Raw genomic sequence first — 15,962 nt, forward strand, 5'->3', positions numbered from 1 at the left:
GTGCTTTTTAACAACACTCACATGTTGAAGTGATTAAACTACAGCTTGTTTTCCCATCCCAAAAGTATAAAAGTTTCACTTGAAGAATGCAGAAAGATTTGCCACCCAGCTGAGCTTTAGGTTATGGGAATGTTGGCTTTAAAGAGCCCATATTATCCTCATTTACAGGTTCATAATTTTATTTTGGGGGTCTACTAGAATAGGTTTACATGCTTTAATGTAAAAAAAAATAAATAAAAATAATAATAAAAAAATTTTTTTTTGAGAAATTATATTTCTTATACTGTACAGTGCTGCAGCACCTCTTTTCACCCTCTTTATGAAAGGCTCTGTTTTAGCTCCTGTCACTTTAAAGCTCCCCTTCCCAAAAAGCCCAGTCTGCTCTGATTGGTCAGCTGGCCCAGTCTGTTGTGATTGGTCAACTGCTTAGAGCATGTGTCAGAAATGTAACTTCCATTACCATAACCGAGTTTCTCAAAGGTAAATGCACCATATTGCCCGTATCACTAAATATTGTCATGGTGGACCAAGGCATAATTTCTACATACAACCCTTTACATTCTCTTTGACATCTATTTGGGATGCAGAGACTCTATGGTGACTGTGAAATCAAAATCTAGAGTGCAATAATGGGAACCACCGGCCTTGTGTTCAAATATCCATAAACTACACAGGTGGAACACAGTAACCCTCTGAGAACATTTATTATTATCTATTAGTAGAATGTGAGAGTAAGGGTGCGTTAAATTCCGAAGGGCTCATCCCTATGCCCTAATCCCTTAAGAGGGTTTACCCTCGGAGGTTTGAAGGGTGTAGGGCCCAAAAATTTCAATAATTCAGATCACACTTCTACGTCATTTAAGCCAAAGGAGCCACTGCCATCGCACAAAGGTGTGATGCTTATGAACCTGCACCTAATCAGAAATATTTACACATGATTTTGCATCACTAACTGCTTTCAGAATAGAAACTGGAAAAAATTAAGCTTTATGTTTAAAAATTTGTGTTTTATTTATTTTAATAAAAAAGAAACAAATAAACAAATGTACAGTGCATTTATTAAATAAATAAAATGCCACTTTGTATTATTATTTTACTTAAACTCCTTTAGAATAACTGATCCAGCGAATTTGCATTAAAATAACACAAGCATTAACCAGTTTCAAACAAAAAGCCAGGGGTTTAAAATAATTTTTAAAAGTTCATTATAATAATTAAAAGCTTTTATAGACTATGGAGATAAGGGGATGTCACATGTTTTTGTTTATATAAACAGGTTGCAGCTGGTTAAATCCATATTTGTGACGTATGCTCCGGTTCCAGTCTGCTTGGCAGCGAAGTGTCCATCTGCTGAACCCTACGGAAACGCCTGTTTCGAAGGGCCCTTCGAAGCAGCTGTTTATGAGCCCTTCGGTTTGGAACGACCCTTCAACATACCGGCCAAAATAGTTCCCCCTTCGAAGTGCCCTTCGGAGGCGGATTTATCCTGTTTGAAACGCAGGGTTTAAGCAGAGATTTATAGTAAAAAAAAAAAAAAAAAGACTTCAAAATTGGTCTGTTTCTCAAATCATTGTTTTGGCCTACAAATATTTTGATGTAGGAATGTACAACATTTAAAATACATGTGACAACTTGCCCCAATGTGACATATATGGAAAATTTGCTTTCAGTATATAGTTGACTTTTGCCTTAAAGGAATGTTCCAGGTTCAATACAAGTTAAACTCAATGAACAGCATTTATAGCATAATGTTGAATCCCTCACAGTTACAGTCAGTGTTGGGTAAGTTACTCAAAATAGTTAACCCACTACAAATGACAAATTACTTCTCTAAAAATGTAATCATATTACTTTACTGATTACTTAATCTGAAAAGTAATCACATTACTAATTATTGTAGTTTTAAGTTACTTTCTAAATCAGTTTTCCTATTAAAGTTTTTGGTTTTCAGCTCAAATTCAAAACGTCTGTATATCCTCATTCATTGTTGCACATCCTTCAGCTGTCACAGAAACTAACAGACGTACAGATTAATTCATATTTTAAATGTATTACACATATTACTTTAGCGCAAGTAATGTACTTAAAATTAATTACTTTAATAGAAAGTCAGTAACTATAATCTGATTACAAGAATTGTAAAGTGTTACACTACCTTATTCTACTAAAAAGTAATTCGATTACAGTAACTTATTACTTGTAATTGGATATACCCAACACTAGTTACAGTAAAGCACTTACAATAAGTGAATGGGGCCAGTCCACAAACATTAAAATACACACTATTTCAAAAGTATATCTGCAAAATGTAAACAGTATACATGTTGACATGATTTTAATCTGAAAAAATTGCTTACAGGGTTTACTGTTGTGTCATCGTGGCAACAAAATTTTAATGTTGGATATATCTTACACAGTTAAAGTTAATAAGCGATTATTTCACTCAAAAATCATCTAAACATGTATTGTTTAGGCTATACCTTTGAACAATGTGTGTTTTAATGTTTTTGGATTGGCCCCATTCACTTCCATTGTATGTGCCTTACTGTAACTGTGATATTTTTCTTTTTTTTTTATAAATAGGTCAGAACAATATTTTGTGGTAATCAACATTATGCCACAAATACTGTTGACTGAGCTTAACTTGTATTGATTCTGGAACATTCCTTAAATGTATGCCAGTTTGGTTTGATTGTTTTCACTTGTTTACCTTACAGGTATAGAAAAAATTCAATTAATGAAATTAATTCTAATTTAAGGGGGTTTTGGACTAGGTGTTTGAAACCACCACACTCGAGAAAACAACTCGGCCTCTACTAACACAGTTATTTTCAACCTTGTGTGTGTAGAACGACAGGCCTTTCACTTGTGTTTTAATGCAGATCTCCATCAAAAGAGCCCTGTCTCTCACTGGAACGCTAAATGAGTGACACTTGCCCACCATGCTGGACCTTCACACCTTAGATCAAAGAATTTTAGGATAAAGGCTTTTGCTCACATACCAGTGAACATTGGGCCACCCTCCCTCTTCCCACCCACCCTCACTTTTAACATCCCAGTGATAAGTCTGAAGAGGGCAAATGGCACAAACACCTGTCTACAGTTCAAACACTGACATCGTCCTTGTGCAATCACCTGTCGGACATCAGCTGTGAAAGGGCTTCTCACTTTTATGAAGCAGGAAGGGGCTTTTCATTGTCTCTGCTACACGGTTGATTTGTTGAGTGGTTTGTGTGTCTATCTCTGTGCACCAAGTAGTCTGAATCACTCTCTAAATGGCCCTTCACAGGATAAACACTCATGTTTGCTTAGAAAGATGCATTAAATGCATTCATTAAAGTGTTTGTGTTTCTTGACACCTAAGTGAACTTTTCGTGCAGTATAACATTCCATACTGTCTTCAGTCTGCCTCAGTCTTGTGTGTGACAAGACTTGCTGTTTGTTTCTCCTCAGTTGTGTAGGTGAACATTCTTCTTTATATATAAAGAAGTTTTAGGTGCATGCGCTGACTGTGAGGGTTTGTGTTATAAATTTCAGTAGAGGAAAAGCAGAAAAGAGGGATGAGGAAAACGAAAGAGAACATCAGAGTGTTGAGAGAGGAAATCCCACAGCAACCTGACCCCCATTTAAGCTTGCAACGTTAGACATGAGCTCACCTACACACACACACACACACACACACACACTTTCCCTTTCTCTCTCTCTTTGGGTGCGGTATGTACATCAAAAGCTCTATACTCATTTAGGATATTTTGGCACAAACAGGCAAGGTTGCACTGACAAGTAAAACACAGGCAATCATTTTATCATCATCAACATTTTATTAGTGATGCACCGATATGAATTTATTTTACTGATACGGATACAGATTTTAGCAAAAAAATTTATATACAATTGTACAAGCGTACAAATATAAAAGAAAAAATAAGTAAATATGACAACATGATGATTAATATGAAAAAATGTTTTCTTTTTGTACTTCTAAAACACTTTTTGCACTTCTGTTTTTGCTTTTCAAAACAACAGAACTCACATTTTTCATGTATGTACTGTATATGATAGAACATAACAAATTCATACTATGTATATGTTGGGCAATTCCATGGAAATTTCAACTACATCATGGAAAACTACAGAGTTTTAAGCAAAGGAACAAAAACCCCTTTTAAATGTTGTATTATAGTTCTGAAATGGACAATGTATAATGCCAGCCAGACCGCTAGAGGGTGCCGCTTGCTCACGCAACGCTGACTGAAGCACTGACTTCAGAAACGCCGTCTTTTAAGGTTTAGTAATCGCACAAAGCCATATTGGGATTTCAGTCTTATTTCAATCAATTATGCAGAATTAATGGAAATCATATGGATGTCTCAGAAGCCAAAGTCTGCTGGTTTCAAAGTGTTTTAAATGGTTTCCCTCATTGTGTAGCCTATAGGTAAGTGCCGTTTTCACAACTGTCACATCTGTTTTTGCAGTTTTTTTCACGCATTAACATAAGAATGAAAAAGAATACAAATTAAATATTACATGTTCTTAGGAGTGCAAACTGTTCTAAATATTGTGGCTATTATTATTTCTGGATTGTACATTTAAATTCACAGAGTTTCTACAAAGTGTGTTATTAATTAATTATAAATTAACCTTCATTTTTTTTAATATTAGCATTTTCATCCTGTATGCCGATGGTCTTAATTTGGTTATAATTGGCCGATAAATATCGGCAGCCTATTCATCGGTGCATCCCTACATTTTATACCAACAAATATCTAAAACATACACAAATAATTAAATGACATATTTTATAACTATGTTCCTTTAGGGGGAAAAAACTATCCGGGCAAGTGTATTCTCACAGTCTTTCGAAGCACCAGGCTTTTCTCAAGGGAGATAGAGGTCTCTTAAAATCTCTGCATTCCTCTGAAGTCATCCACAGTAGAGGAAACAGAGACCTCTCTATCATCTGCTCATTCAGAGAGCTCATGGTCTGCATGTGATTTCAATATGGACACGGCAAGTCAAGAGAGGGTCTGTTTGCATTCATACTAATTTGAGAGTTGGACCCTTTCAGTGGTAAATTAAACAACTGAGTCCTGAGGAATGTACATGTAATTTTTTTATATTTGCAACGAAGAGATCAACAAACAAAATATATGTTTAACTGGATCAAAGCACTAAATAAATGTTGCAAGGTTCTTTTTTATACCTGGAAAACCTGTCTCAACACAAGAGCACTCTGTGTTTTCCGCAAAGGCAGCATATAAATGTTAGTGAGAGATATGGCAAGTGCAGTGGCGGGTGGGGGTGGCCAAGGCACCTTGCAACAGCTGGACTGAATTAGCCGGGGGTGTTAGGGGGATGAAGGGGGGGGGGGGGCTCTGAGACTGCTGGCGCCAGGAGCAGGCCAGCAGGTCAGGGTGGATGAAGATTACCAAAATACAAGCGGGCAGCCATACCCTGCGGAGGTACAGGCAGGAGGGGGAGCAGGGGTTCCTGGCTCACAGCACAGGCGTTCAGCCACAGGATGGGGCGGCAGGAGGACTTCCACTTCCTGTCAGATAACCCTTTCCTGTCCATATGACATCCAGAAAGATAGAAAGAATTCCTGATAAGAAAACAGTGAATATGGATATTCCCGTGATAATGGAATATTGAACAAGGCACCGTTCTTGTTGGAGATACTTTTGTTAGCTGCCTTGCTGACAAACGCTGTGATCTGCTCTCACGTCATCATTCATATCTGTAAGTGAACACGACATGAGATCAAGATATTTAGAACGGAACGGAATGAAAACAGAGAAAAGAATGCTGTAAAGGTCTAAATATAGGAGTTTTATTAGAGTTGGAAGCCAAATTGTGTATAAAACACACTCAGCCACCAATGTCTGGATGTGAAGTGGGGAATTCTCAAGAACAAATTCCATATGAGGCAGAGAAACACATTGCAGGCTCAGACATTCAGGCATATTAGCCTGTAAAATAGCTCTCGCTCTCTCAGAGAGACAAACAAACAGCACTGTTTCCTTCAAACAACTTTTGTGCCTTGGTTTCATCACGCCTGCCTGCTGAAAACAAGCTTACAACAACCTGACCAACTAAAAAGTGCACAAAACCTCTCTAAAATCAGCTAACTGAGCTGGGCTGCGTTTCCCAAAGCATCGCAAGCATTGGTGCCAATGGTTTCTACAATCAACTTAGGCTTACAATGCTTTTGGGAAACGCTGCCCAGGTTGAGCAAAAATCTAAGACTATTTCTTTTCTTCAACAGGGCTAGAATACATTCATTTATAATAAAAAATGGAATATCAGTTAATACAAACAACAATTACAGATAAACTGGGAACAAAATAAGCCTTCTTCATATTGTCTTTAGGTAATTTCTGACCCGGGATAGGTAAAGAATACGTTATAAATACTGCATCGTTTTTGGTACTGGAACAAAATGTTGTGACTTAGTCAAGACCATTTAAACAAAAAAAAATAAATAAATAAATAAATAAAAGATTTTTGTGTGTATATATTATTGTTTATTTATATAATATGTCTTTTCATTTCCTTAACGGGTCAGTTTTGACCCGTATAAGAAGAACCAGTTGTGGCCTTTCACCTTCAGACTTTCTGGATGTATTACAGCTTTAAATAGATTTTTTGTACATCTATGAATCAAATTTGACCTAAAAATGTTTCAAATTTAGCCCCTATAGCCCCATACTGTTCTCTAGCTCCCCCACCTGCTTCACTGGGTACTGCAGATTTTCCTCTCAGACATGCACATGTCCAAACATAAAAACAAGCACACATTTGATCTTTTTTCTTTCTTCTTCACAGTTTTAAACAGTTAGTAAATAAGTTCACTTACATGGTTTTATATAATAGGGTACAATGTGGCTTAAGGCCCCTCAGCAGTAAAATACCTTTTTGAATATAATTTTCTTCTAAAACATTACATGGCAAAAATATCTATTATGGCACCATCCATACACCCCTGTAATACCACAACAAATTGTTTGACATTAGTGAGAAGCAATGGATTTGTTGCAATTGACGTGCAAAATGGGCCTATTTTGACTGCTGCAAAACTCATAGAGATATATTTGGGAAATAGGCATGGACTAAAACTGTAACTCTAACATGTACACTGTGATTTTTTACAATCAGAATTAATTAGAATTTTTTGTAAAATAGTTAAGATTTTATAAATTGACAAAACTGATTTAAATAAATGTAAATTGAGACATCCTTGGCGATATTTGTGAAGATTGTTTTTTCCTAATTCTTTAAAAATGATGTTACTCCATAAATATTCAACACACACACACACACACACACACACACACACACACACACACACACACACACACACACACACATGTTGGGTTTTCATGTCTTATGAGGACTCTCCATAGACATAATGGTTTTTATACTGTACAAACTTTATATTCTATTCCCTACCCCTCACAGAAAACTTTCTGCATTTTTACATTGTCAAAAAACATCATTTAGTATGATTTATAAGATGTTTTCCTCATGGGGACCGACCGATTGTCCCCACAACATCAAAAAGTTCAGGTTTTACTATCCAAATGTCCCCACAACGTAGGGAATACCTGGACACACACACACACACACACACACACACACACACACACACACACACACAAATCTAATCTAAAACAGGGGGGTATTTAGTGCTGTTGTACACTAGTTAAAAATGTATGCATTTTGAATGGTTTTCAATACGGGTCGAAAAATGACCCGAAGGACAATATTAGGGTTAAACAAATGTTAAGTTGCAATCAGTCTCTCTAGTTAATGTTGTGGCGCTCGGTTTCAGTAGCAAACGGAGCCATCTATTGGCCGGATACAATATAGCAGCTATTTAGAAAACGCATTTTATTCAAGGTGAATTAAATTACATTAAAGTTAACGTTAATTATACAATAATAGACCTCCTTGAGCAATCTGGGGTAACAGTGGTAAAGCAGATTTGCCATAGGCAAGCTACTCTCTTTTTTTTTTTTTTAAACAAAAGTCATTATGAACGCTTAAGTCGTAAATTTAAGACGACATTATAATCAGAATGTTCGCCAACGCCAATTACATCAAATGACGTGACTCGGAACAGTTTTGTGGTTCATCCGTAGGTACTTCTAAAAGTGAAGAAAAGTCCAATCACTTTTCAGCAATAAACTGTCTGCCACACCAAACTTCCGCTAGCCACATCTGCAATACCACTAACTGCCGCTAGATGACGCCAACCGCCCTTTACTGATTCTATCTCTGTGAAATGGGACGAAGCATTAGACAGAACAGGCTACAGAACGGAGAAAATATGTGATCTGCTCCATCATTTTGAGCCACAACCACATTTTGAGTTTCATAGACTAAAGTGAAAAGAAGAGAATTTAGATGATTATATTGGCCAAAGTTTAACTGAAAAAAAGGGCCTGTTTTTTAAGATTTACACATTTTAATTTCTTAACAAAATTCCATCAAATTGAATGGTGTGATGTTTACCAAAAATTAAATTAATAGGATTTTTAAATTTATTTTATTATAGATTAATAAATTAATTTTGATGGGATTTTGTTATGAAATGAAATAAATAATAAATCATTAAATTAATATATTTTTTTTTAAGTGTAATTATATGAGTGTAAGAAAACAAAGACTTTCCCTTTTACTTTAGTGCATACAACTCAAATGTTTTTCTGGGTTAAATGTGACTCAAAATGATGGAGCAGGTCACACACACACACACACACATATATATATATATAATTTATATAATTTATATAATTTTTATTAATCTATTAAATGCCGCCAGAAACAAAATAATATGTTCTGTAATTTTTAAACGTTTATTATGCATTTGGAAAAATCTATTATCACTATTGAATGAACTGAGGGTATAGGATGGTTCCTAGTATAGGTCTTTAATCTCTTCCTTCTGTCAGTACATAGTAGTATTTTTTAGGAAATTTAATGCATATTTCAACCTGTATAAAGTATTGATTTGTGGTCTTAGGACAGGTTTGGGGGGGGGGGTTGATAAGGTAATATAATAATTTTGATCTACAGTAAAGAGAAAATAAAATAAATAGTTATGTTTGTGTTAAGAATGTTCTAGCGATCATCTAATTTTGTGGAAATGTTGTTACAACAAGCAATACCAAAAAATTACCAATTAATGAAAAGTGCTAATGCCATGGCAATAATGATGCATGCTATAACTGTAATGCTATACAGTATAAACAACATTTAAGAACCGTTTAAAGAGATAGTTCACCAAAAAATGACAATTGTGTCATAAATTACTCACCCTCATGTCGTTCTTGTAGCTACTGTATAACTTTTGTATTCCATGGAAAACAAAAGGAGATGTTAGGGAGAATGTTAGTCTCAGTTACCATTCACTTTCATTGCATCTTTTTCGACTCATACAATAAAAGTGAATGGTGACTGAGGTATTACAGTTATCCCTGCTCTACATGACAAGATGATTAAAACATGTTCATTATTAACAACAACTTGTGTCTCAATTAATATGAGGTCATGGAAACTGCATAAATAATTGCACAAGAAACAAAAATATGCTGCTTAAAATAGTTTGAGATAACGTATACTTTTGAGTAAATTATTTAATACTGTATGTTTTATCTGTACCTTGTCTATTCAGAGTTGAATACCTGTCATTAATGGAGCTACTTTGGTATCACTCACGAGTGATAGTCTAACAATTGGGTGATTAGACTGAAACAAATAAAATGGATCAGAAGGACATCAATAGTTACCTCATGGGGACTATTAAGATGTAAGATGTATTTAGACACGTAAGATTAAAAAAACAAAACAAAACAAAAAAACAATGCACTATAACATTTCATTTTTAATGTGGTTTTCGTGTAAGAATAAATGAAAATCTATTGAAATCTTTTAAGATATATGAAGAGCAAAATTACTCTATATTAAATCAGTAAATAAATATTTAAATTAAACATTAAATAAAAAGTATACAATTTAAAAACATAAACTAATAATTAAGTGACAAAATAAACCACAAAATGTCCCTTAAATTTCATTTTAGCACTTTCTTGCGTCCATTTTCATTTTAGTATTATCTTTGGGTTGATTTTTCATTTAAGCATTAGCTTTGTGTCTTTTGATTTAAATTTTCAGGGTTACGGTTGTCGGCATATTGTCAGTGTTTTGGTTTGGTCAACAAGAAATCTCTTATTGTACTGTATAAGCTCAGCCATAGTTGTGCTGTAAAAAAAAAAAAAAAAACCACACACACACAAAAAAAAAAAACATGCCTAAACTCACTAATCCAAAGATATCAATTTTAAAAGGTGTTAAAACACACGAGTACATATTTAGCATTAGCACATGGAACAGAAAAATGAAAAGTGTAATTACACAGTTCAGAGATGCTCTTTATAGTCTTTGAGAAAGACATGCTGAATGCCACCTGCGTCAGCAGTTGCTGCAAAAGACAGGTGCCATTTTCCCAAAGGAGGGTACACAGAGGGGGGGCAGAAGCAGAGTAGAGTAAACTGACTTCAGTAGTAGGCAAACACCCCCACATTCCACGGCACCTTAAAAATTAACTGTGGCCTCTGGTATGTGAATCACTGCCCCCTTAAGGTCTCATTTTGGAAGCCACAATGTGGACAATGTAAATCTGTTTACACCTCATTCATCTTTTTTCAAGAGATATGCATTATGTCTTCAGGTAGCCTGAGAGATGTTTCCCGTACAAAGATCACTCAGCAAGACGTACCAACTATATTAATAAGATATCCATATTAGCAAGTTATCAGAGGGACAACTGGTACATACATTTGACAAGCCAGGCAAATCAATCAGGTTTAATATTTCTTAACAAGATGATAAGAGATAGGGCTCCTCCATACTCATCCTAGAGCTTCTAAGCTGTTTAGTATGACAGCTTGACCAAACTTGTTAGGATGTCAAGACCAAAACGGCCTTCATTGGAGCTGTCATGAACTTAATCACATCAGCACCACCTCCAAACATGTTTTTCTATATGCTCCTTTCAAAATTCCACCATGAGTTAATTCTAAGCGAGATAAGGCATCACCAAAGGAAAGAAACATTTTTTACTACTTATTAGGCCTACACTGGACAAGTGTAAGATGTGTTACACACACAAAAAAAGAATTTTTGATACTTATTCAATTTACTTAATTTAAACGTACTAAAGCATCACGATTCTAGAAAATGTATTTCATTGCGTTCAATCCATTTAAATTTGTAAAATGGGTTCTTGTTAATGGGACTTGATCGGGAGAGTAAATGTTCAAATTAAGTGTTATTTTATGTTTTATTTTATTTTTTTACAAGATGAATGCAAAGGGTGATACTTGTTAGTGTTTATTGTTTTGTTATGTTGAGATTTGGAAGAGTTTCTGTTATGTTGGAGTTTTGGGGGTTAACATTATGCACTATAAATACTAATAGTTATCTCAAATAATTATAAAAATATATAGTTGACTCAACTAAAGCTTTATTTTTTACTATTCTTACTAGTTTTAATTAAGTTACTGGTACTCTCTAAACCCTAAAGTTGTCATTGATAAAAACAATCAATTGGTCCTAATTAAACAGTACTTGAAATGTCATATTTTGGAATCGTAACTTTAGCTTCTAGTACAACTAACTCAAAATTATCAAGTACAAAATTGTGGTGTGGGATACCCATAACCCCTTGCGCTTGAATAAATTATGTATGTTTGGTCAAGACAACAGAACTTATGGAGAAATATAATAAGTGTTATTAAAAATGTTATTGTTGTATTTTGTTATTTTGTTGTAGCTCGTTGATAGTTGTGATTTTTGTGAAGTCACCAGTAAGGTGATTAATGTTAACTTTGGTGAACTTAGAGCCTATTAAATTCAAGACATCTACTCAATTGTACTTTACAAAAGAGGAGATTTATATGCACTAAGAAGTACTGAGGAGAATCCAATGTGCCATGTGGCTAACCTAGAATCCAGTCATAATTTCCATTATACAGTATAAGACGTGTGTAACAAGATCCTGAGGTTCAGGGAATGAGGAAGCGGGAGACGACGATTCCAACACAGGAATGTCTTTTTATGAAACTCAAAAACTCGTTCGCTTCAGAGCGCAAAAGTACAGCTTCACACACACACAAGCTCGAGGTGCTCCAATATAAAAGAACAATGGCAGCGGCCATCACACATGCAGCTTCTCAGCTGGGCTCTCTCTCTTGACTGCCGCTATCTCCTCTCCTTAAAAGCCCTGATCACTCCTCACTGAAATACAAGACAGGCGTTAAGCACAGGTGGAAATCATTCACCACTCATCTCCCCCGCTTCACTCTCCACAGCACGGTGCTCGGCCCTGCTTCCGCCTCCCACAACGTGCTATAATTTAATTGAAATACTTAATTAAAAACAATGATACTTTAATCACAGATGAGTTGTTAACTTGTAACTAGCAAACTGTACTTAAATAAATAAGTTCACTTAACTTGAGCCAAATTAATATGTTTACCAAGAAAAAGCATGCAAACTGATTGCCTTAAAAAAATCTAAGTAAATTCAACTAATTAGATTTTACAGTGTGGTTAAGAGTGGAGCTTGAGCTAACAATGAGAACAGGTAGATATCACACACAAAACTGATTGCCCGCTTCATTGAACAATTGCTGTGCTACCCATAGCATAGTTAGTAAACTACACTCTGTAGTGCTTCCAACAAGCATGTATTTTAAATTCTAACATTCACTTTCACTAGTTAGTACATAAAGATTTATTTGAAGAGATTTGAGTTACATGGACACGTCTAATTTTGTTGGGTTTACGTAATTTCACGGGGTTCTTTCTACACGTGTTTGTGTTGAGATTACAAAGTAAATTTAAGTTAAGAAAACTCTTTTCAAACTCATGGAACCACTGTCAATGATTGAATCAAGTAGTGGTAGAGTTTTTGTTTAACATGCAATGTGATATGGGTTAAAATCCCCACCTGACATAATTTTTAAACAAATCAATCAAAACTGCATTTGAATCTGAGAGCCAGTGACCACCATGCATTTTCGTTGAATGGAAAAAAACAGTGAAACTTAGACATGGTCAGCCATCTATGTTTACTTAATTTACAATGATACAAATTGGAAGTTGCATTTAAAATACACTAGAGCTCAAAAATCTGAGGGGGCATGACGCTTATCTGGGCATTTCACCAGTAGCAGTTCTAGCTTGTATGGCGCCTTGGGTGAAAACTGCTTCAACACGCCCCCAAAGTTGTTGACCGGATTGGGGGGGGGGGGGGTTGTAAATGAGATGGCTGGTGGAGTTCAGGGCGCCCACTTGTCTGTGTGGGTGCCTCATGCCGCCCCCCCGCCCCCCGCAAGATGCCACCCTGGGCAACTGCCCATGTCGCCCATGCCTAAATCCGCCACTGCACTTCACATTTAAATCACCGCTAAAGCTTATTAAACTGTTTAAAATTAAAGCAGCATCAAGGAGGATTAAAAGGGGGATTCTTGCAACAACAGCCATGTCGATGACTGACACTATATAAGTATGAAGCAGTCTGGGGATGCTAAATGCATAACTGGAATAAGGATGGGATTGCTGCGATATCCCAGAGTGCGACCGCTTGTCTACAATGGTGTAGATAAAGCCACAGGGAAGTGCCAGCAGATGAGATAGCAGAGTTTAGGTATGCCTCAATGGGTATAAATAGAAAAACAGCTAAAGATACTGGTATTCCCAGTAAGGGCTAAAGGCCATGACTTAACAGTGAAAGCCAGTCTATTGTCTGGAACCACAGGGGCAGGAGCATAGTCTCTGAACCTACCACTTGCTAAAAGACTAATTGACTCATACAATAATTGTCTGTTTGTGTTGGGCTCTGCTCAGGGTATTGAGTGAGATTATTAAAAAGCTAAGGCATAAACTGGCGTCTCCTCAAAATGCTTTCCTGTCTCCTCTTGGATGGTTTGATGACTCGCGACAAACACAGCGCAGTTGGCGAAAGGTTCTGCGGACCATCGCAATGATTTGCCGACAGTCAAGTGTTGAACTGAATGGAGTCGCACCGGTGTATTCTCCTTTAAAAGGCCTTGCCAGACACTGGGACAGTTTTATTGAAATGATGAAATGCTTTACTATTACTGTTTATATGAATTTTCAGGTATTGCATGACAAATTAGGTATGTATGTGTTTAAAAGTGTGTGTGCGCGCCTGTAAATCTCAGCCTCCCTCCACTTCAGTGTCTAAGCCGGCTGGCATTTGGTGCACGATGATCTAAAACAACTGTGACCCAACTGCAATCGCAACTTTGATTCCAGGAATCCCTGTTTCAGTCTGGGTGATCTAACTTAACTCTACTGTTTTTACAACAACATATAAATGCACAGATAAATATTGCAAGCACAAACGTCTGGCTCTGACATTCTGAGATTGTTACGGGGTCTTTGACCATATTACTGGATTAATGTGGCTATTTAAAAGTTATATTATTCTTCCTAAATATTGCATATGAATAACAACAGACTTAGAATAATAAAGGCACCCTCAGATTTCATTATCTCTCATGCTTTATCTGTCTGTCAATGTTTTTATTTTTTAACAAACAGTGCAACAAGTGAGGTGGAACATAACCCAGCTGCCACACTTATGAAGAGTCCAAGAATAGCCCTCAACTGGCCTGCTATATCTAACCAAAGCGCAATAAACTTTCAGTCATCAATGTAACACAGCATACCATGCCAAAAGATAGCTGTAGTTCCATCATAAAGATTAGTTACAGGATTTATAATTATTCCACTATACTGCTCTTAGATTTGACAACAATAATCACAGTTATTACAGTCTGTAAAGGTTTATCATAAAGTTTCACAATTCATGATGCTGTGACATGTCCAATCTCCAGTGATGGGTTGCTGAGGGTCCTCACTGTTTGCTTGTCTGTTTTAGTTATATCTTTCCCCAACAATAAGCAGAGCAGTGTTGCTCTATGTCTTTAACAATTGACCCCTCTGTCTATTGCTCTTTGTCAGGAATGCCAGCCTTTGGCACGAGGCACGGATTGAGTATTCTTGTCTATATCGGGACACTATGAGCACCCTCCCCTTTTGGTCCACACACTTTACCCCTTTTCCACATACAAGGACACTGATCTCAAGGTCAGATCCACTGGGGCTGGTGTGTAAAAAGAGGCACTCCTCTCCATGAACGCTCAATTACTGCCCTGACACCATAGTGGAAATGTAGCACCAGCAGCCTGCATAATAAGCTGAATTTGAACACATTGTCTGGAAAGTTCTACGCCACACCTGCCATTTCGTACATCGACAATGCGTGTCTGCTGTGAAGAGTGAATGAAAGAATTTATTAGCAGGCCTAACAACATTTGAAACTTATGTCATGCTCATTTACTTTGATTAGTTTATAGCTTCCACTGCCATTTCAAAACATTGATTTCTGTAACAAAACTTAAACAACTATATATGTAGTATTTCTCAATCTCTCTCTTATAAATAGTGTAACACAAAAAAAGACAAAATTGAAAATAATAATAATAATTAAGTACCAAAAAATGGATAGGGTCATTTGAGACCCTGTAAGAGTGTTTTTTTATTTATTTATTTATTTTTTTGCACTACCATACATTATATTTTATGATTATTTCAGATCTATCTATTTCTTTGTTTATTACAAGAGGAATGAGTACTATATTCATCCAAATAAATACTATATCATGTTGATTTTCTGTGCAACAATGAATTAACAACAATGGTGAATTGTCATTATTCCATATGCGTGTACACACGCATAATATACATGTTATTTCTTACTCAAGGTGGCGCTGATGTTTCAGTGATTGATTTGATTTACATTTGACATTGCTATTTGATGAAGAAACAACTTGGAAGTAAACTATAGCAAGTTTAACACATGAACAG

The sequence above is a fragment of the Myxocyprinus asiaticus genome, chromosome 35, assembly GCF_019703515.2.
Source record: "Myxocyprinus asiaticus isolate MX2 ecotype Aquarium Trade chromosome 35, UBuf_Myxa_2, whole genome shotgun sequence".
NCBI lineage: Eukaryota > Metazoa > Chordata > Actinopteri > Cypriniformes > Catostomidae > Myxocyprinus > Myxocyprinus asiaticus.